Raw genomic sequence first — 21,588 nt, forward strand, 5'->3', positions numbered from 1 at the left:
TAAGGACATCACCTTTCTTCTTTGTCCAGTTTGGTCAAAACAGTTTTTTCAATGCACACAAAGGTTGTAGAAAGAAGCTTAATTACCACATCTGATTCCTTCTGTTCATAATAAAATCTTTATTAAATAAGCACTGGAATAGAGCTAAATTAATCATGAGCAGCCAGACCCACCAAAGCACTTACGTGCAACACAAAAAGCTGCAGCACATAACAGTTAGGCATCTGCTCCCTGTAGCTCCTCCATGCCCTGAGCCAAGATGCCCAGGATCCTGCTGGATTTTATGGAGGCAGTTGGACCTTTTGGAGTGAGGCTCATAATGGGTTGACAGCTGAGGTGGAAAATGCTAACATTAGTAGTGAGAAATTGCTGGGGACAAAAGAAATTAATCTTAACCTGGGTCCTTCTTGAAGATCAGGGAGATTCTAACGGAGTAATGGATAATAAAGATGCCATGGAGGGTGGAGCACATCTGTAACCCTTCAGACACAGAAGGGATCTGCATGACACCTGCTCAAGAGTCCCTTAAAGCTCATCCTTGTACAAAGTGTGTAGTAGATCAATAAAAAAAACACAGTTCCTCACTGTCTGCTGCAGCCTCGCTCATCTAGAGAGCAGTGAGGTGCAGCAAGAGCAGGAGCTGTCCTGCTGCGAGGTTGTAAGCTCAGGCAACACAGTGTGTGCTGCCAACTGCATCAGGGATTTCTTCCTTAGGACAGGGCAGTGACCTAAATTCTACATTTGCTCATCTGAAAAAAAATGAGAATAATGACTACATTTACCTCAGATGCTAACTAAATGCTATTTTTTTTTTCCTGAGTACTCTACCCACCATACCATAAGCCAAAACCAAACTTGATTTTACTTTCCTTTCATCTCTGTTTAGTAAACACCTGCAGCTTAGTTTTGCTCAACTATTCATCACTTTTCTACTCTCCTACATTTCTGTTTTTTTGGCTTAATCGTGAATTGAACTATTTCAGTCATCAGTTCTTGAACAGCACAGAGAATAAAATGCATATTGAAATTCAAACTGCATATTTAAACCACTTGGAATTAACAGACTGAGTATTAATTACTGATTTCCATGTAGATGTATATTTGTATATATTTACACCTATTTACCTACATACATTTATTTATATAAATATATATATTCATTTGCATATGGCTATAGTATGACTAGCTGGTCTTAAAATGCTTAACTGTAAGCAGAAATTCACAATAAATCAATATTATAAAATTAAACACATTAAATACATTAATACTAAAGCAGTCACTGCATCAACACAAATGCATTTTGCTTCCATTTTAATAAATATAAAGCATTTTTACTTCAGAATAAACTATGTATACATTTACGATAAGAAAACAGAACCATGGCTTTAAGCTAATAATCCGTTTAAGAATATGGGTGATTGTAGTTTATGATGAGGTCCTGCAATCAGTTGTGCAAACTTCAGGACTCACCCTTACTGAAAATCAAATATTTTGAAAGGATTTTTTTTTTTATTAGAAGGTTGTCTGAGAGTCTGAATCATTTCTGTGTGAACAAGAAATTTTTCATGTTAGTAACATTTTACTCAATGGAAATGTTTGTGCTAAAGTAATGTGAGAAGAATTTGTGGAATTATATCTAAAATTAAAGTGTTCTGTATTTTTGGCATTGTGGACATTGATGTAAAATATTAAAGACTCAGCACTGAACATACTGCCATATGCGAAGAGTACTAAAATAAGGTCTGGATGTTTCATTAACCCAAATTATTTGAAAAATTAAATTTTTTGTTTAATTCTAGGTTTGTTGGGGGCTTTTTAAATCTAGTATTTAGGAAAATGGTATTTTGCTACATAGAGGGTTTTAAATAATTATTATTTTAAAAAATATTGTTAGGAAGAGTACAAATATCAAGCTAAGATATTTTGTAAAAAGAAAGAAAAAGCTGTTATGAGACTGTTTCATTACCAATAATAGTTGTTGGTTGGTTTGTGTGGAATTTTTTGATAGGAAATAGGACAAAACTACATTTTGTATTTTGTTTTGCATTAATAAAAGTGACTAATGACTAATGGTAACACTGATGAAATTGTTCCAGGAAAGAAAATTTCAGCTTGAGTGTGTTTAAAGATAACTAGCTCATGTGCAAAGGAATTCATCTGCCATTATCCAAATCAAAGAAGATAACCAGAGTATTTTCCTAAGCCTAAGAAACACCTTGAGCTCTGACCTCTTGCTGCGCAAAGACTTGGGCAGCCTGGGCAGCACAGGGGTAAAATATGAACAGAAATGGCAATTTTTTTGACTGTGGGTCAAAACACAAAGTGTGCCCTTCTTCCCTCTGGGCTTTATCTGGAGGCTTCACTGGGCAAGAGTGGGATGTGGCAGCACTGCCAGGCTGGGGTGTGGGTCAAGGGCAGCTGTACTACAACTCAGGAACAGGCAGACATTTTTAAGGGATCCCCACTGTGAACACGGTACTGATGGATTGGGGTTAGTCTCAGGTTAGAGCTGCTACGCACGACCAGTAAGAGCAGAGGTGCAAAGACCATGACCCCTGTTACCACACTGGCACCACTTGCCCTGGGGCACTGCACTGCTCAGCTGGTCTGGTGACCTCTGTTCCCATACTGGCATGTGCTCATTCTCAGCAAACACCTGGTGGATGTTCCAGTTGAAATCCTTTAAGTGGATGGAGGCAAACTGTAGATATGTTTTTCTGCCAAAACATTGCCAGAAGTTCACAAATTGGTATTTTTCTACAACATAGTTTTTATATTTAATATCGCACACTTAGTATCATGATCGGCACTGAAAAAGAGTGAAAAAAGAGGCAAACATAACCAGCTTTTTTCTGTACTTAGAATAAAAGTGAACTTTTTAATGAATTACTACTTTAATAGTACCCACTTTATGCCGTGTTTAAACTTACATTTTAAATAACCTATATTCTAATGAAGAGCCACAATGTTTTTTTCTGTTACTATTTTACTCTGTAAACCCACTGTATCTATTGAAGGGTAGAAAAGGGAACAGAATGAAGGTATTTCCCCAACTGAAGAATAGAAAGACTGTCCTGGGTTCAGCAGTAGCAGTCATGTTTCTCCTCCTTGGTAGCTGGTGCAGTGCAGTGTTTTGACTTTCGGCTCGGGAACAGAGCTGATAGAGATGTTTTGGTTTGGCCAAGGACTTTGTGAGCCTCATGCTCTGCCAGGGAGGAGGGGAAGCTGGGAGGAAGCAGAGACAGGACACCTGACCCAACCTGACCAAAGAGGTATTCCATACCACAGCACGTCATGCCCAGGATGTAACTGGGAGTTAGCTGGAAGGGCTGGGAGACTGCAGGGTTGGAGGAGGTATTGGTCGGAGCTTGGTCGGGCTTGGGGGGCGAGTTATCGGTCAGCGGGTGGTGAGGTGTTGTATTCTGTTCCCTTGTTATTTCCTTTATCATTATTATCATTGGTGGTAGCAGTAGTGATTTGTGTTATACCTTAGTTACTAAACTGTTCTTATCTCAACCCGTGGGAGTTGCATTCTTTTGATTCTCCTCTCCGTCCCTCCGAGAGCAGGGGGAGGGCAAGAAAGGGGGGGAAGTGAGCGAACGAATTACCTGACTGGGTTTAAACCACGACAGTTTTTTTTGGCGCCCAACGTGGGGCACGAAGGGTTGAGATAACGACAGATTTGACTGGATTAATAGTCATTCGTCACAATGCTGATTTATTGGCTCTCAGAGTTGTTCTTGTTGATCTCACAGCTTCAGACCGTTGTAACTTACGTAGAGCCGGTATTTGCTGTGATAGTGTTTATCAAGTGTGGGGCCTGGGCTAAGGTTCTTGTCTCACTGTGCTTTATGGCAATGGCTTGTAATACGGGTGGGCTCCAGCAGCAGGGCGGGACGGACGTGGCCGTGGACTTGTACCTGGCCGTCCGGCTGCTCTTCACCGTCCTGGCCCTCACCCTACTCTCCATCTTCGTGAGGCTGCGGGGAACTGAGGGGGAGCGGCCCCGGGAGCCGGCGGCTGCTGAAGCGGCCCGGGAGAGCGGCCCCGGGGACCAAGCGGCGGCGGGAGCGGGGCCTGAGGCCGCGAGGGGACGGCTGCTGGTGGAGGAGGTCGGGGCGGTCGAGGAGCGGAAGGAGGCGGCTGCCGAACAGCGGGAGAAGGCGGCGGAGGAGCCGAGCCCCGCGGCCGAGCCGAGCCCGGTGGCCGAGCCCAGCCCCGCGGAGGAGCCGAGCCCCGCGGCCGAGCCGAGCCCCGCGACGGCCGAGAGCATTCCCCGGCAGCCGAACGCCGAGCCCCAGGAGGATGCAGGAGACCACGCAGCACTTCCCAGCAAGGCAGAGGAGGAAGAGCTGGACTCAGGAAAAGAGAAGCCGGTGGTGGGAGAGCCGGCAAGCACAGCAGCTACACCAGCCCCAGTGACAAGCACAGCAGCATCGTTTGAGAGTTCTGAAGGCTCTGAATGGCCTTTGGGTATCCTTGGGACCTGCCTGCTGATTGTGATGGGGATCAGCATGTTGGCACACACACAGGCTGTGTTCTACCCACCACCATTTTGTCTGATCTCAAAAGTTAAGCAGAGTCAGGTTTGGGTCTTGTCTGGGGTTAGACAACAATATAGGGGGACCAAGAGATTTTCCCCAAGGCTGGAGAGTCATGAGTGGCAGGGTGTGTGGGACAGTATGGGCAAGTATCTAGTCCACTGGGCCCCTCCAGTGCTTTGGAAGCATCGGAGATGGAAGGCAGCTGTATGGAGTCCCCAGCAACAAGCTGCAGAAACTGCTTAAGGGGACAGTGAATTATTTTAAGCCTGGTGGGCCCATGGCACTTCAGGCCATCAGAGCAGAGATGCAACACAGAGATGGACTCATGATCGAGGGGTGGACTTACAATGGACACTATTGCCCAGGTTATTCACAAGTGTGAACACTGCACACAGTCTCTCCTGCTCTGGAAGACTGTTACAAGAGATGGAGCCTGACATGGACCAGATGGACTCAGCAGCTTTATAGGGACTGGTCCATGCACTAAGATAAGAGTGCACCGAGATAAGAGTGATGGTATATTGAAAATGTGGGATCTGAGCATGACGTGAATGGTATGGAATAAGGGGTGGATAATGTCCTGGGTTCAGCAGTAGCAGTCATGTTTCTCCTCCTTGGTAGCTGGTGCAGTGCAGTGTTTTGACTTTCGGCTCGGGAACAGAGCTGATAGAGATGTTTTGGTTTGGCCAAGGACTTTGTGAGCCTCATGCTCTGCCAGGGAGGAGGGGAAGCTGGGAGGAAGCAGAGACAGGACACCTGACCCAACCTGACCAAAGAGGTATTCCATACCACAGCACGTCATGCCCAGGATGTAACTGGGAGTTAGCTGGAAGGGCTGGGAGACTGCAGGGTTGGAGGAGGTATTGGTCGGAGCTTGGTCGGGCTTGGGGGGTTAGTTATCGGTCAGCGGGTGGTGAGGTGTTGTATTCTGTTCCCTTGTTATTTCCTTTATCATTATTATCATTGGTGGTAGCAGTAGTGATTTGTGTTATACCTTAGTTACTAAACTGTTCTTATCTCAACCCGTGGGAGTTGCATTCTTTTGATTCTCCTCTCCGTCCCTCCGAGAGCAGGGGGAGGGCAAGAAAGGGGGGGAAGTGAGCGAACGAATTACCTGACTGGGTTTAAACCACGACAAAGACCTATCTTACATTCTATTTTTTTCTCATTAAGATTGATCTTTGTTGTGGTTTATGCAATATCGTAAATTGCAACATGAGGTGGACATATTAATCCCTAAAAATATTGGAACTTGCTTTTGATTTCCTTCCTCTGGTTTTACACTAAATGAACTACAGTGAGTTTGAAAGAATACAGAGTTAATATGCATGGCAGAATATCTTGAAATACCAGGTTCATCCTTCCCACCATATCAATTAAAAAAACATGAAAATTTGCTATTCGCTACTGCTGACAGTGCAAAAGGCAGCAGGACAAGTTTACACAGATTTTGTCTTACCTCTTCTAACTGCTTTTGAGAAGATGTAGAAGTGCAGAGACTTAAGAGCAATTTTAAGAGCAAGAGACTGTCTAGTCACGAAATTCTCATAGGTGTTGATAAATTCTAACAGCAAAAGAATAGTTTGCAGTTTTGTTTACTGCTCCCAAACATATACTAAATGATTTTTTTTTTTTTAAAAAGAGTAGGCTAACATTACTGAAATATAAAATAAAGTTTGTCAATTAAAATGGAAAATTAAACAAGGATTACTTTAAAAAGCACAAACACACCTGACAGCTGCATCTCTTGAAAAAAACCCTACAGTTTTACATGGATCAGTTGCTAGGGCTGATCTAAAGCAACCAAGTATTTGGAACAAGCATTTTTGAACAATGTAAGCAAAAATATCTCTGTTTTTTCAGCAAAGTGTGAGAAGTTTTGGGTTTGTTTCTCTTTTGAGCAGTTCCTAACTCATATCTGTAGCTCAAGCTTGCAGATGGATTTTTAATGACAAAGAATAGTGGTGTCATAAGTATTTCCAGGAAGCATAATCTCAGCAAAGTATTCAAGACATCGTTGCTCTTCATGGACTGCATTAGACTGAGCAAACCTAAGTAGTGTAGACCCTCACACAAGCTGAGGGGAGAGCTGTGTGTTTCACCAGTGACATGTGGAAAAGCAATCAGACACTGGATTACATGGCTGTCACTGTCCATTTGCCTTCTTTACTCACTCTAAGCTCTTGCAAGGCCTCACTGGTAATAACATTGCTGCACAAAGCAAGAAAAAAATGTGCAAGAAATAATGGTTTTGGCATATTTAGACTTTATGTTTGCAATCTATTTGAAAAGCAGTTGATTTTTTTAATTCTGAATACTGTTCATCAGTTACATACTTGAAGAAATTTTTGCTAATTATAAAGGTTATCCTTAAACTGCTGGAAGGTTTATGTTGTTCACGAATCACTCTTTGTTGAAGGTGACTGGCCACCTACCTATACATATCCTATAACTTTATTTTCCAATGAGCTGCATGAGGAACTGGGACGTTTAAAGAAGTGGAATGCCTGCTGGCTGGGGGACACAGATTTCCCTGCACATATTTTGCTGCAAAGTCTAGGTGTGAACTTGCCAGTTCACCTGCCTGCGGCCTACTCTTTCAGTACTGTGATTCGTTAAGACACAGATTAAAGCTAGTGTCTGTATGCTTGTTTACTCCCTTCATCAGCAAAGTAGACATATCCCACAGTGAGAAACCAAATAGCTGAAGAATTTTAGGTGCTTTTTTCATACTCCCACTTGCCCAAGAAAAATCAGCATTTGGCTATACATACATGTAACATTGAATAAATAATAACAGGATAATAAATAGGATATATAATGTGCTAAATATATGGATATAAGATAAATAACAGGATCTTGTCTTACTGTGGAAGTAGGAAAAGATTAGCCTCTATACAGTATATGTAGAACAAATTTTTACCTCCAGTCGAAATGTATCATATAGTAAGGAATTTTCTTAACTATAGATGCAAGGCCTGCCATTGACTGGTTGAATTTTAGTGTTAGGACAGAATTTTGCAACTGTTTGCCATAACTTCAAACCAGCAGTAGGTAGTGCCATCTTCACTGAACATGATGGGGGGGGGGGGGGGGGGTGTTTTGCTTTGCTTTACTCTGAACATGAACAACCACCAATACGTTAGTTTTTTTGAACAGAATAAAGCTCTGTATCACTGTAATTATTTTACATTCTATGAGTCATTTTACATTTTAACAAAGATGATATATGCACTGGAGGGATCTTCACAGTAACAACAAATTCAGTATAAAAATTAACATGCTTGTAACATACAGAATCTTTTTTCTTACCCATCTTGTAAAGTTTATAACTTAAACGATAGATATTCATTAGAATGACTTCAGTGGTCACTAAACTGTATATCTAAACACAGAGAAATAATTAAATAAATATCTATCTGTGTCTTTTAGCCTGTTACATAGAAAATATCATAGGCTACAAACACTGCTCGGCAAATGCTGTAGCTTAAGAGTCAAACAACTGACCTTTCTCAAAGCTTTTCCCACTGACAGCATAGTATTTGATGAAATAAATCGTAATGATTTTGGCTTTGTATTCATAAAGGAGTAAAAGATGATTATTTTCTGTGGAAATAAGCAGGTAAGAACTCTGCGTCCTCTGCAGCTGACGAACAACCCCCAAAACAGTACAGCACTCTGGGGACAGTAAAAAAAGCAAGGATTATCTGTTTCAGCCTCTCTCCTTGTACTTTTTTCGCTGACCCTTAACTAGTAAGGACCTTTGACTGCAATATAGAGAGCAGCTTAGAAATGTATCTCTCAAGAGCCAAATCTGCCACTTTGATCTTTTCCATTTTTGCTTTGCAAGTTCAAGATAACTCTTTCCTCCAGAAAAATGCTCAAAAGCTCTCTGAAAAAAATTATTTGAAACAAGTAATTTCTGTTTAATATAATGTTTGCCTTAAATTAAAACGTAATACATTGATAACTTGAATATCAAACCAAGAAACAGTATTTGAAAGAAATGCTTTTTCTCAGGGTGCCTCTGCAATTATGTGGTGGAAAGTTCCCTACTGGAGAGATAATAAAGCTCCAATATGGATTTTTAGTACCTTGGATTGAGGAGGAGCAGAGAATAAAATATATCCTAAGCAGTATATCTGAAGACTTTGTATATCACATATACGTGTCAGGAGAAAAAAAGGAAAAAGTCCCAAGAAGACAGAGCCTGTAAAATAGCCAATTTGTACGTCAAAGTGAAGTTTTTTACAATGCTTTTTCTAAGGCTTTATTTAATCCTATTTTCATTATCTTAATTGAGTGTGATGCTTCATTTTGCTGGGAGGATTTGCACTGCAGTAAATCACACAGCTCATTTTTATTTTTCCTCCTGATATTTATTCCACATTTTTCTTCATTTTAAAGTCCCCATTTTTCTCAGTTAGCAGGCCAAATCCACCTCCCATTTAAACCAAAGTTTTCCACTGACTTTGGTGGGAATTGAGTCGAACCTATATTTCCTATGTCATGTGAAATTATTAGTCTTTATCCCTGAAGTTTTCATTATTCTAACACTTGCAAGACCACTCTTTACTTGTTCCTTGGCAAAACCTTTTTGTTCATACACATCTTCCCATGAATACACCTGCTGTCATTCTAAATACAGTACTTAGCTCTTCAGATAGAAGACATTGTGGCAACAAATTAGGAACCAAGAAAGCAGTTTCCAAGCTATGTGCATCTTTGGTCTCATCGAAGTCATTCATTCTGTAGTTTACATCATTAGAAAGCTTGCTAAAAAAAAACGGAATTAAAATAATTGTCTTCTGTAATTACTAGGAGAACATGCACTCAGGAAAACTTCAAACTCACTCTGTGATACCAACACTGGCAACACAATGATGAAGAGGAAGTCTTTCACAACCAGACATTACCCCATCAATCAGTTTGCAGTCAGGAGAAAAACTGACTTTGTCATGATATGGTTCTTAAAGCAAAAGTAATAAATTCTATACAAACGGCAAGCCTGCAGCGTAGCTAATTTATTCATTATCCATCCCAGAAAAATAATTAAGTCATGCTTTCTTTCCTGGCTCTTCATTACAGTTTAGCCTTTTTCTGCAGCAGTCAGTGACTGAATGCTTATTAAAATAAATTAGCTGCAAAACTTTTAACTCTGTCTTAAGGAAAAACTAATCCACTTTTCTAGTGGAAGCAACATTGATTAAATAAACCTAGTTTCATGCCGAGCCAACTAATTCCTTTAGCCACAGTTTCCAATCTTAAATCATGTTGTATCTGTACTAGTTTGAGATGTATATAATGAGCTGTGGGTTTATAATTGGTATTAACCTCTTTCTGTAGGCATTTCAGGTTTTTTCTTAGCCTGGGTGATTTTAGGTATGGAAAGAAATGACTGTGCAACCTATAGGCATTATAGCACTCGTGTAGTTTATTCCAGCATGCACACACATACTCCTTCAGACATACTCTGTTATCCCTCCGATCCAGCTGTTTAGGACAGGCTGCCTTGACATGAAGTAACTACATCTGTATCAAACTGCTTCAAAGTTAATAGGAAGATCACTTTAAGAAAAAACACAAACTTGCTCATATCTCATATCAGAAATATGAAACGCTGGGCATTTAAAATAACATTTGAACCTAATACACAGAGAAGCTGAACTGATGGAAAAAATTCTCTCAGACTCTGGATTTTGCTTAAGAACTACATTGTAGAAGGCCAAATGCTGCAAAATGAGCAAATAAAGCTGAAGGGATTGTCACTTTAAAAACTATGTAGAATTGCCCACATCATTGCTTTTACTAAATCTATAGGTTCACATGTTAAAAAATAAATATTTTTTAATGCCACCAGCAGTGGTCAGCTAACAGTTTGCTTAGTAAGATAATCTAGTGACGGGTCAATCAGATCACACACCCAGCAGTTCCCACAACAAAAGAGATAATAAGAATCTGAAGTGAGATCGTCATTAAATTAATATAATAATTAAGCCAGGGACAGATCCATCACCCCCTTCCCAAGACCAACCTTGTCACAGGGCATCAGAGGGGCTGGCTGATGCAGAAGCACAGCTCAGGAGCAACTGCAGCCTGAGGGTGCTGACGTCCTCTGCTCACACAGCAATCCCCCGTGCACTGGTGCACTTCCCATGGCTCTGAATATTTATAAAACCCTCAGCCTCATCTTCAGCACCCCATTCAGCTCCTCTGCACTAGGAAGGGCATTTTTCTAAGGAACCTATGTACTTCATGGATCTTAAGTCCCTGTAGTCCCTCATTACCAGCTGCCAAAGTTTCTCAGGATGGCACAATACTGTTTTGCAAAGCAGCCAAACAGCCCACTGCTTGAGGCTGGGTTTTGTCCCAGTGCACAGGAACCATTTTGGTGAAAAAGGGAAGAGAAAATACAAAGATCTCCTCTGCCGTATATGCTGATGCGGCCAACCGCACTGGAGGCTAGAAAATCTGCAGAGGGGCAACTTCTTCAGATTACAAAAAGCCTTCATAGTGCAGGGCATGTTCTCAGCTACAGTTAATTCATCAGCAAAACAGCAAAGTATCTGATGGGCCTTGGCAACTGCTCCATCTTCTGGGCTGCCTGAGCGCTATGGGACCTCACTCGGGCAGGGAGCACAGGGGTACAGGACCTGTCACATCATTGGGACAGGAGGGTCTGGTGCTGCTCAAGAGGGCACTTTGTCTCCCAGGGCAGGCTCCCACCCATCTTCCTGCTATAATCGGCAAGACCACAACACTCCATCCCACTCAGGCACTCCTCAAACTTCATATTTAAAAATCCAGAGGTGCTGCAAGACTGGCAGAACACATGGAGGAAACGTTTTCTTTACTGTTAAGTGTCCATGTTTCCCCATCACTTTTCCCTACCCCCTGCCTTTCGTTCACTTCTCTTCCCTTTTTCTGTTCAGCTCGTTTTATCTTAGCCAGGCTGCAAGCACAAGAGTGGAAAGGGAATATGTCTGGTCTGACAAAAAACTCCTCTTCTGTAGACAGGAGCCCACTCAGGGACTCTGGCTAAGAAACTGTTCTACATCTTGTATTGATAATATCTTTAGTCTTTGTACTGTGCTTACAGCTGTATCACACAAATTCTACCTATCCATAAATTTTTTACATAACAGCAAACACTGATAATTCATTGAAACGAATCTGTCCAAAAAATTAAAATTTTTCATCTACTAGTAGTAAGCAGATGATTTTGTGTGCAATTGTCTTTGTAGGCAACACACATTCAAGAATTTAGCTCATTTTGAGTTATTTTGTATATTTGTTTGGCTATGCCAAAAATTGTTCAATTGCTCTGCATTTACACCAGAGAATTACTCACTGAAAGTAGCTTACCTATCATCTCAGTTGAGACACAGGAGCTAAGACAGAACTGCTTCAGAGTTTTTATTTATAGTAATACATTTAGTTCTTCTAAGAGCTTATTAGAAGAAAATATATTTGCTTCATTGATACAGTGAAGAAATTCACAACTTTCTATAATTAATTTGTTAATATTCTTGAGTGAAAAATCCCCAATCTTTAGCTACATGTGCATTTTGATAGGAACATTTAAACTTTGTTTGTGTGATATACTTGTTATTTAGTGACAACTGGAGGCCTGCAATAAACTAAAGAAAACATTTCCTCTTTGTAATAGGTTTAGTAGAGATTCTCTCATCAATGACAACTCATTTAATTTGATATATTGCACTTGCTTTCTGTTCCTTAATTGAATAATCAAAAATCTTATAAGTAATTAGTCTTCAAGGTAAAAATATTGTTATTACTATGTGTATAACAAAACAGTGTTGTTAGGTAAAATCTCCAAAGTATTCTTTTCAGCATAAAGTAAAAATCATTAATTTCTGGTAGACCGACATGTTACATTTTTGTCAGTACAAGTTCTGTGTGGAAGCAGATGTTAGACAGAGAGCCATACAAGATAGCAGGGATTTTTTGTAATGCTTTAGTCAGAATTAGGTTTTGAAAGGGAATTGTTTCTAAGAACTTGGTTGCTGACACTGGGATAAAAGTCCTGAAAGAAAGGATTACTCTGCAGGCTAAGTGACCATTTTATTTTGAGCCTGGTTTATGCACCTAAATAAAACATGTTACAGTGTAAATATATGCAGAGTTTGCCGAAGTTTAAGAAGTGTGAACTGTGTTGGTGGACTAAGTCATCAGAAAAAGGAAAACAAATGCCTTTATACATACATTGTTAACTAAATAGCTTCTTCAGTGGGATTTTAATTAATACATTAGTTTGCTACAAATATTCACAGAATTGAACTCTAAAATGATTAATCAAGTCTAGGCAAATGAGTGCGTAAGTAAAAGCAAGTGTGTGCATAGTTACATATACATGCAAACAGACAGAAACATTACACATGAACCTATTACACAAAGAACTGGGGATAAGGAGTAACAGTCTTCAGGCCAAGCTTTAGAGGTCTGATGGAAGTTGCCTTCTTACATTGAAAAGTGTCCTGTGAGCTCATAGAAACAACAGATGACATGGCTGGGATTGACATTTTATTGTTCATAGGGCACACATTTTCCCAAAGTACTTTCTGTTAGAATATAAGGTCCTCCCTTATAAAATTTGTGTTGGAAGTCAGCAAATCAAACATGAAACAGTGAGGTGCTGCAGTAAGAGAGGATTATTGTGTATTATTTATTCTGACAATTCTCAACAAAGAACATATCTGGACAGTCAACTTTGTCTATAACCTTTTCAAATAAGTTGTTTTTATGCCCTCTTTTAAGCGTACATTGAATTTCATCAACATTTTCACCCATATATATACTATTGTCTCCTGTTAATGAAGCATTTAAAATGTTACTTTTATTCACTAATTGGAAGTTCATAATTAGCTTTTTAAAAGGAAGGTAGGTGAGAATGTGCAGTATATTCAAAGCAGATTATGTGATTTCTTTTATTACAGTGTCTCAGATTTTACCAGAATTATAGAAAATAAAAGTATAGGATAAAACATGAATACATATTATTTTTGTGCTATGTTTGTTCTTACCCTTCTGTAGCTAAAAACATTTTTCAAACAATACATTTATTTTTAAGAATACTAAAAATCTGACAAATTTGGCACAATTTGGTTTTGAACGTCACATTGTCCCACATATATATCTATTCCTCAGTACTATTCAGGAATATTGAGAGGAATGAGATCTGACCTGCCTGAAATTACAAACTAGGAAATAGAAATTTTACTGTTTTTCTTCTACAGCCAGTGGAAAGACATCAACCACTATGCAGACTCAGTTCTGGGGAGCCCAGAGCTCCCTCTATCATGACTTGGAAGAGAGCACATAAAGACTAGCTTTCCACATTAGACACTTCAGACAGAATGACTCACTCTCATTATGACTCAAATTTTGTGTTAAAACATTTTCAAGAGTTTCAATGTTATGATTTGCACATCATATAGCAGTCATATTCCAGAGAGAATGAAATCTCAGCTGTGTTTCTAGAAGGCTTCAGTAATTTGCTGTCTTTGGGTTCCCAATCTTCAATGCTTGAAGGGCCTGAACTCTAGCGCATGTCGGTCTAGGGTTTTAAAGGAAAAAATTGCAGATTTTTCTTCCTTAAGCACCCTTGTTTCATATCCATACTCCACTGGATTCTGCTTCCATATGCCAAGAAATGTATCAAAATAGGTTCTCAAGAAGGACTGTCCCAAAAGTAACACATCTGGTGGTGTTTACTTCTTGTAAGTGGGACCTCTGATCTTGTTCAAGTGAATGCAAGTCCTCCAGATTTGCAACTAGCTAAATAAGGTAATCCCAATACTTGGAAGAGCCTGTCCTTCACAGTCTTATGCTAGCACTCATTAATGTAATTATCTCTAAAATGGAAAGGATTTTCTTTTTTGAATGTTATTAGAAACTAGGAATTACCTGTTTTGATACTTTAAGTTAAAATTCTAAATACTTTCAAATTAAGAGACACGCTGTACATTTTCAATGAACTAATGTGCAGTTTTTAACAAGTGAAAATATATCACATGAAAATGATTTTGCAGTGATCTAAACCCAATTAACCTCAAAGAATGCTATATGAATACAGACTGTGAAAGATTTTAATTATAGATGGAAATGCCATGCAATTATTGACCAAGCTTGGCAGAGACATTTTATGTTGCCTACTGTTACTACGTACTGTTAGCTTTTTAATGTGAAAGCAGAAAAAAATTAATATCAAATCAGAATGGTAATTTGAAGAGTCATGGATTGAATACTTGTTGACCACTTGAAATAATAATTTCGGCAGTCTTTCCAAAATAAAATTTCCTTTTAGCTGTTATACTACAGGTATGTGCTTGAAACAAAATTAAATGAAAATATATTAGTAAAGTACCTGATACAAAGAAGCACCAATTGCTGTTTCTAATTATGAAAATGTTTGCTACTAATCTCGTAAGTCTACTTAAGAGTCTTCAGTCACACTGAGCTTTCTTACAGCCAGAAACTACAGTTTCAGAAAAAAAAACAGTGATCTGAATTATTTGTGACATTTTTACAGTAGCTGGATAAAGTTCAAAATTGTTTCAAGCATTATGCAATACATACAGTTGAAACAGTGGAATGCAAAGACTTGAGCGCTTGTAAATACATCTATGGTATCTCTATTCCATTTGGAGGTTCAAACAGGTAAGACAAATAATACTTATAAAAATATAGTGGATAAAATTGTAGCTATAATAAAACAGAATTTAAGGACAAAATTAAACATTTTCCTTTTTTCATAAGTCAATCACTTCTCTGCATTCATCCTGTTTAATTTACGCACATGCAAAAAATACAATATTCCCATTTTACAGACAAAAATGAGGCAAAGAGAAATTTAAGCATTCGAATAAAAGATCTGCTAAGGGATTGATTATAAAGTGATGTTCTTTCCATTAAGAAGCTGTGAACATAGCACATATATTGTGCTTTCATGTTATACAAAGCTCTTCTTGGGCTGCACAGGGTAATGCTGCATTTGACACACAAACAGAATAATTTTAAGTTGTAAGGGACCTCTGGAGATCATCTGGTCCAACCTCTCTCTCAAAACAGAGCCAGCTTTGAAGTTAAAACAGGTTGCTCAAGGTCATATTCAGTTGAGTTTTGAATATCTCCAAGGACACAGTTTTCACACTGTCTCAGGGCAGCCTATTCCAGCACTTGACCACCCTTATTTTGAAAACATGTTTTCTGATATCACATCCTATAGATAGTTATATACTATTACAGTAGAAAATTCTCAAGTCTTATGAGGAAGAAAAGAAATCCTTAAACTAATTTAGTTTATCCCAGGTTTTTGTTGTTTTTTACTGAAAGCTAAGTGGCATTGGGTGCAGAAGGCACAAGAAATTATTAGATAGAGAAGAGCTGCTATTAATTTGCCAGTATACTACTTTTGAAGGCCAGCTATGCTTGAAAGACAATTTTTCTAGCAATTGCATAGAGTCTATGTTGCCATTATCCACGTATTCTTGTGCATTTGCAAGTTAATTAAAGCCAGGGATCAGCATTCAGAACTGGGTTTGAAAACATATTCACAGAGATGGGTTTTCATCCTTTCCCCAGCAAATTTTTAGCTTTGGAAGTTAAATAAGAATGGTGTCCTAATGATCACAGAAAGCTAGTTGTCTGCAGGGCACAAGGTTTGATCACTGTAAAATCATCAGCAGAGAAGAATGGAAGAGGATATTCAAAACCTCTGTTAAAAAGGGGCAAACACGATCAGTAGGCAAACTGACTACCAGACTTGAACAGATTTACATCAGAGGGAAAGACCTGAGCCTGAGGGCTGAACAGAGACAGACAAGACCATAGGAGGAATCTTAGGACCCCTGAAAGGGCTGATCACAAACCAAAACATTCTATGAACAATTAAAAGGAAGCATGTTGCTTGCAGGGTTGTATTTTTCCCTCCTCTGATCTTTCTCCCATGTTTTGCGTATGAGAAAAAAAGTAACTGGTTAAAAAAATCATGCAAATTCTGCATTTCATTTAGCTCACCTGCATCTAAAGAACAAATCATTCCTCAGGGTGGAATGTTACAAGGAGTATGCTTCTATTACAAGGATTGTATGTAGAAGGAGTCTCGGTTGCCTAGAAAAAGAAGCATCTAGCATGAAATACTTCTGAGTGCTCTGCTAGTGTTTAGGAGAATATTCATGCCAAGTGACATCCTCCTACAGTAAATATGAATCAGCTAATTATAACTGTAATCAGATGGAGATTTAAATAATACCATCAAGCCCAATTGTGTAGCAAAAGCTGTGGAAAAGGCTCAGAGGACTTAGGGGCTAACCAAGAGTAAATGTTTCTCCTGAATTGCCTGAAGTGAGTCTCAGTACTCTGCAATACTTCTGTAAAGGAAGACAGCCTTAATCTTGTGCTGCTACTTCGGATTTCATTATGCTACTTCTGATTTCATTATGCCCATCACTATTTTTTTCAAGATGCCTGTCTTAAGAGACTGATTCTCTATGTAAGTTTTTGCTTACTTCTGGACTCGGTATCCTGAGCTCTTCCTAAAAGGGGCATGAAGTTAGCTAGCACAGTGTTTTATTTAAGGTTTATTTTGCATTCTTTCTTTTTAACAGATTAATGGCTAATTCATTACCTTTTCACCTAACATACTGACTTCTTCCATCCCTGAAGCAGTTAAAGCTGCTTACACTATTTTTCCTATTTTTTGAAGGTTTATAATCACAGAATCATAGAACAGTTAGGGTTGGACAGGACCATAAGATCATCTAGTTCCAACACCCCTGCCATGGGCAGAGACACCTCACACTAAACTTTTGTCACCCAAGGCTCTGTCCAACCTGGCCCTGAGCACTGCCAAGGATGGAGCATTCACAACTTCCCTGGGCAACCCATTCCAGTGCCTCACCACCCTTACAGTATAGAACTTTCTCCTTATATCCAATCTAACCTTACCCTGTTTTAAGTTTTAACCCATTACCCCTTGTGTGGTCAATACAGTCCCTAACGAATGGTCCATCCCTAACACCATTATAGCCTCCCTTCAGATACTGGAAGGCTGCTATGAGGTCTCCATGCAGCCTTCTCTTCTCCAGGCTGAACAGCCCCATCTTTCTCAGCCTATCTTCATACAGGAGGTGCTCCAAACCCCTGACCGTCCTCGTGGCCCTCTCCTGGACTTGCTTCAACAGTTCCATGTCTTTTTATGCTGAGGACAGCAGAACTATACACAATACTTCAAATAAGGTCTCATGAGAGCAGAGTAGAGGGGCAGGATCATTTCTTTGACCTGCTGGTCACATTCCTCTTGATGCAGCCCAGGATACGGTTGGCTTTCTGGGCTGTAAGCACACACTGCTGGGTTAAGTTTCTCATCAACCAACACCCCCAAGTCCTTCTCCACAGGGCTGCTCTGAATCTCTTCTCCGCCCAACCTGTAGCTGTGCCTGGGATTGCTCCAACCCAGGTGTAGGACCTTGCACTTGGCATGGTTAAACTTCATAAGCTCACCTCACAAGCACGTCAAGGTCCCTCTGGATGGCATTCCTTCCCTCCAGCATTTCAACTGAACCACACAGCTTGGTGTCGTTGGCAAACTTGCTGAGGGCGCACTCAATCCCACTGTCCATGTCAGCGACAAAGAAACAAGACGGGGTCCAACACAAATCCTTGAGGGATACCACTCATTGCTGGTCTCCAGCTGGACATTGAGCCATTGACCACAACTCTTTGCGTGTGGCCATCCAGCAGTTCTTTATCCATCGAATGGTCCATCCATCAAATTGATGTCTCTCCAATTTAGAGACAAGGATGTTGTGTGGGACAGCGTTGAATGCCTTGCACAAGTCCAGGTATATGACATCAACTGCTCTACCCCGTCCATCAGTTCTGTAACCCCATCATAGAAGGCCACCAGATTGGTCAGGCAGGATTTCCCCTTAGTGAAGCCATGCTGGCTGTCACCAAGCACCTTGTTGTTTTTCATGTGCCTTAGCATACCTTCCAGGAGAATCTGCTCCAAGATTTTGCCAGGCACAGAAGTGAGACTGACCGGTCTGTAGTTCCCCGAGTCATCCATTCTCCCCTTCATGAAAATGGGGAGTTGTATTTCCCTTTTTCCAGTCATCAGGAACTTCACCTGACTGCTATGACTTTTTAAATATGATGGACAGTGGCTTAGCAACTTCATTCGCCAGCTCCATCAGGACTCACAGATGGATTTTATCAGGTCCCATGGACTTGTGCACGTTCAGGTTCTTAAGATGGTCTCAAACCAGGTCCTCTCTTACCGTAGGCCTAGGGGCTTCATTCTCACAGTCCCTGTGTCTGCCTTCCAAGACTTGGGTGGTGTGGTCAGAGCATTTGCCAGTGAAGACTGAGGCAAAGAAGTCATTAAGAAACCCAGCCTTCTCCAAACCCTGTGTAGCCAGTTCTCCTCAGAGCTTGTGGAGAGGGCTCACGTTGTCCCTAGTTTGTCTTTTATACGCAATGTACCTACAGAATCCCTCCTTCCTGGTATCTTTCACATCCTTAGCCAAGTTTAATTCAAACTGTGCCTTAGCTTTCCTAACCTGGTCCCTAGCTTCCCGGACAACATCCCTGTATTCTTCCCAAGCTGCCTGTCCTTGCTTCCACCTTTTATAAGCCTCTTTTCCCCCGTTAAGTTTCCTCAGCAGCTCCTTATCCATCCAAGGAGGTCTCCTGGCCCTCCTGCTGCACTTCCTTCTAATCAGGATGCAACACTCCTGAGCTTGTAGCAGGTGATCCTTGAATATCAACCAACTGTCCTGGGTCCCCCTGCCCTCTAGGGCTATATCCCATGGAACCTTACTAAGCAGCTTCATGAAGAGGTCAAAGTCTGCTCTCTTTAAGTATAGGTGACTGAGCTTGCTGCATGCTCTTCTCACTGTCCTGAGGATCTCAAACTCGACCATCTCATGATCACTACAACTGATGCTGCCCTGGATTGTCACATTTCCAACCAGCCCCTCTCTGTTGGTGAGCACGAGGACAAGCATGGCACCTCTCCTTGTCAGCTCCTCTATCACTTGCAGAAGCAACTTGCCTTCCACACAGTTGAAGAACCTTCTGGATTGCTTGTGCTGGGCTGCATCATCAGGGTGATGCGTAACAGGTCATCAGGGTGGTTGAGGTCCCCCATAAGGACAAGGGCCTGCGAGCGTGAGGCTGTTCCTGTTTGTCTATAGAGTGCTTCATCCACACGACCCTCTTGATCAGGTCATCTGTAACAGATTCCCACAGAAATGTCTCCCACTGCTGTTCTCCCTTTAACCCTGACCCACAAAACCTGTCCCCAGACAGAGTTCTATACTCTCCAGCCTACCCCTAACATAAATAGCAACTCCCCATCTGCCAGGTCTGTCTTTTCTAAAGAGCCTGTAACCTCCAATACTCCAGTCATAGAAGCCATCCCACCACATTTCTGTGATACCTATTTATATCATATCATATCCCCACAGACGTGCACACATCTCTTAATTCCTCTATTCTGTTCCCCATACTATGGCCGTTTGTATAAGGGCATCTGAGCCAAGCTCCAAATGAAGCCAGCTCATTGGCTGGAGTGGCTAAAATATCTCTACGTTGCTCCAAGCACGTATTATAGGTGCTGGCAACTGACTGGGAGTGTTGATGGAATGATGCCCCCCTCCCCCAACACATCTAGTTTAAAGCCTCATTGACCAACCTGGCAACTCCAGCTCCACCAGCCTCCAGTAGACCTGGCCTCCCACATTCTGTTCTAACCATTTATTAACCTGCCAAACCCCCTTTGCCTTTTTAAGGTCCTCCCCTTTATTCTGAAGAATTGATGAAAAGACTATTTGCGCACCAGAGCCCCTAACCACCTCTGTAGTCCTTCTTAACATCCTCCAGGCTACTGCTATCTATATTGCTAGCACCCACATGGCTCACAAGAAGTGAGTAAGTCAGTGGGATTTATTAGACCAGGCAGCCTCTCTGCAACACCCCTGATCCAAGCCCTTGGTAGGCACACACATCCCTTGAGACTGGGTCAGGCCAACAGATGGGTGCCTCTGTGCTTTTCAATGTAGGGTCCCCTACTACTATGACCTGCTGCTTTTTCCTGGCAGCACCAGTAGTGATCTTCTTTACCAGTCAGTTGTTCATGGTGTGGCTGTGTTTTCTCATTAGCTCCCTGCAGAACTGCAAAGCTGCTCCGGGGGGGGACATCAGAATTAGGAGGAAGCCCCTTGCTTTTAATTATCCTCTTCCTCCTTTTTTTTTTTTTTTGTTACTAGTTCCCAGCTTCCCGGGTTAACGGCCTCCTTCTTTCCTGCATGAGCTACGACGGACGCTTGAAGCCCCTGCACAGTCTGGCCCTGTTGCAAACAGTCCTGCTTCCCCTCAGCTTCCCTGACATCTTTTAGCCTATTGACAGCATCCCGCAGCTCAGCCGCTGCTGCAGGAGGGCCTCTGCCAGAGCTCACTGACTGCAGCCCTGCCCGTTGCGCACCCTCCCCTCACCAGACCAGTGCAGGCACTCTCTACACTCCGAGCTCCGCACTGCAGCCTCCCCTCTCATCGGCTCTGTCTGGGTGTCGACGCTGGCCACCGCCGGGGTAGCCAGAGCAGAGCTCCCGGACCGGGCCCTGGTCATGAGCGAGCGCTCCCCATCGCAGCTCGCTGCGCCACGTCCTGTTCGCCGCGCTCCCTGGGGCGGGTTTTTAACCACTCAGGGCTGGTGCACCTCCTCCTGGCTCCGCCCCCTGTGAGTCAGCTGCTCCCGTCAGAAGCAGTCGAGGACTTGAGGCTCCCGCTGCTCTGAGTTGAGGCTCCTGGACGCTGAGCTTCCCCCTGCTCAGGTGTTGAAGGCGTCCTCTCTTGAGCTACTCACCTCGGCAATTGAGGACCTTAACTTGAGCTTGAGTTTGACAGATAAGCTTAAATTTTGCTTTGAAGAAAAAAAAAGCAAAACAAAAACAACAAAAACATAACCCCCATCCACATGAACTGCATGAGCATTATAATAAAAATAACCTTGAAGAGA

This window comes from Pezoporus wallicus, unplaced genomic scaffold, assembly GCF_028554395.1.
Source record: "Pezoporus wallicus isolate ANWC-B61680 ecotype Strahan unplaced genomic scaffold, APGP_CSIRO_Pwel_v1 contig_4238, whole genome shotgun sequence".
NCBI classification, from domain to species: domain Eukaryota; kingdom Metazoa; phylum Chordata; class Aves; order Psittaciformes; family Psittacidae; genus Pezoporus; species Pezoporus wallicus.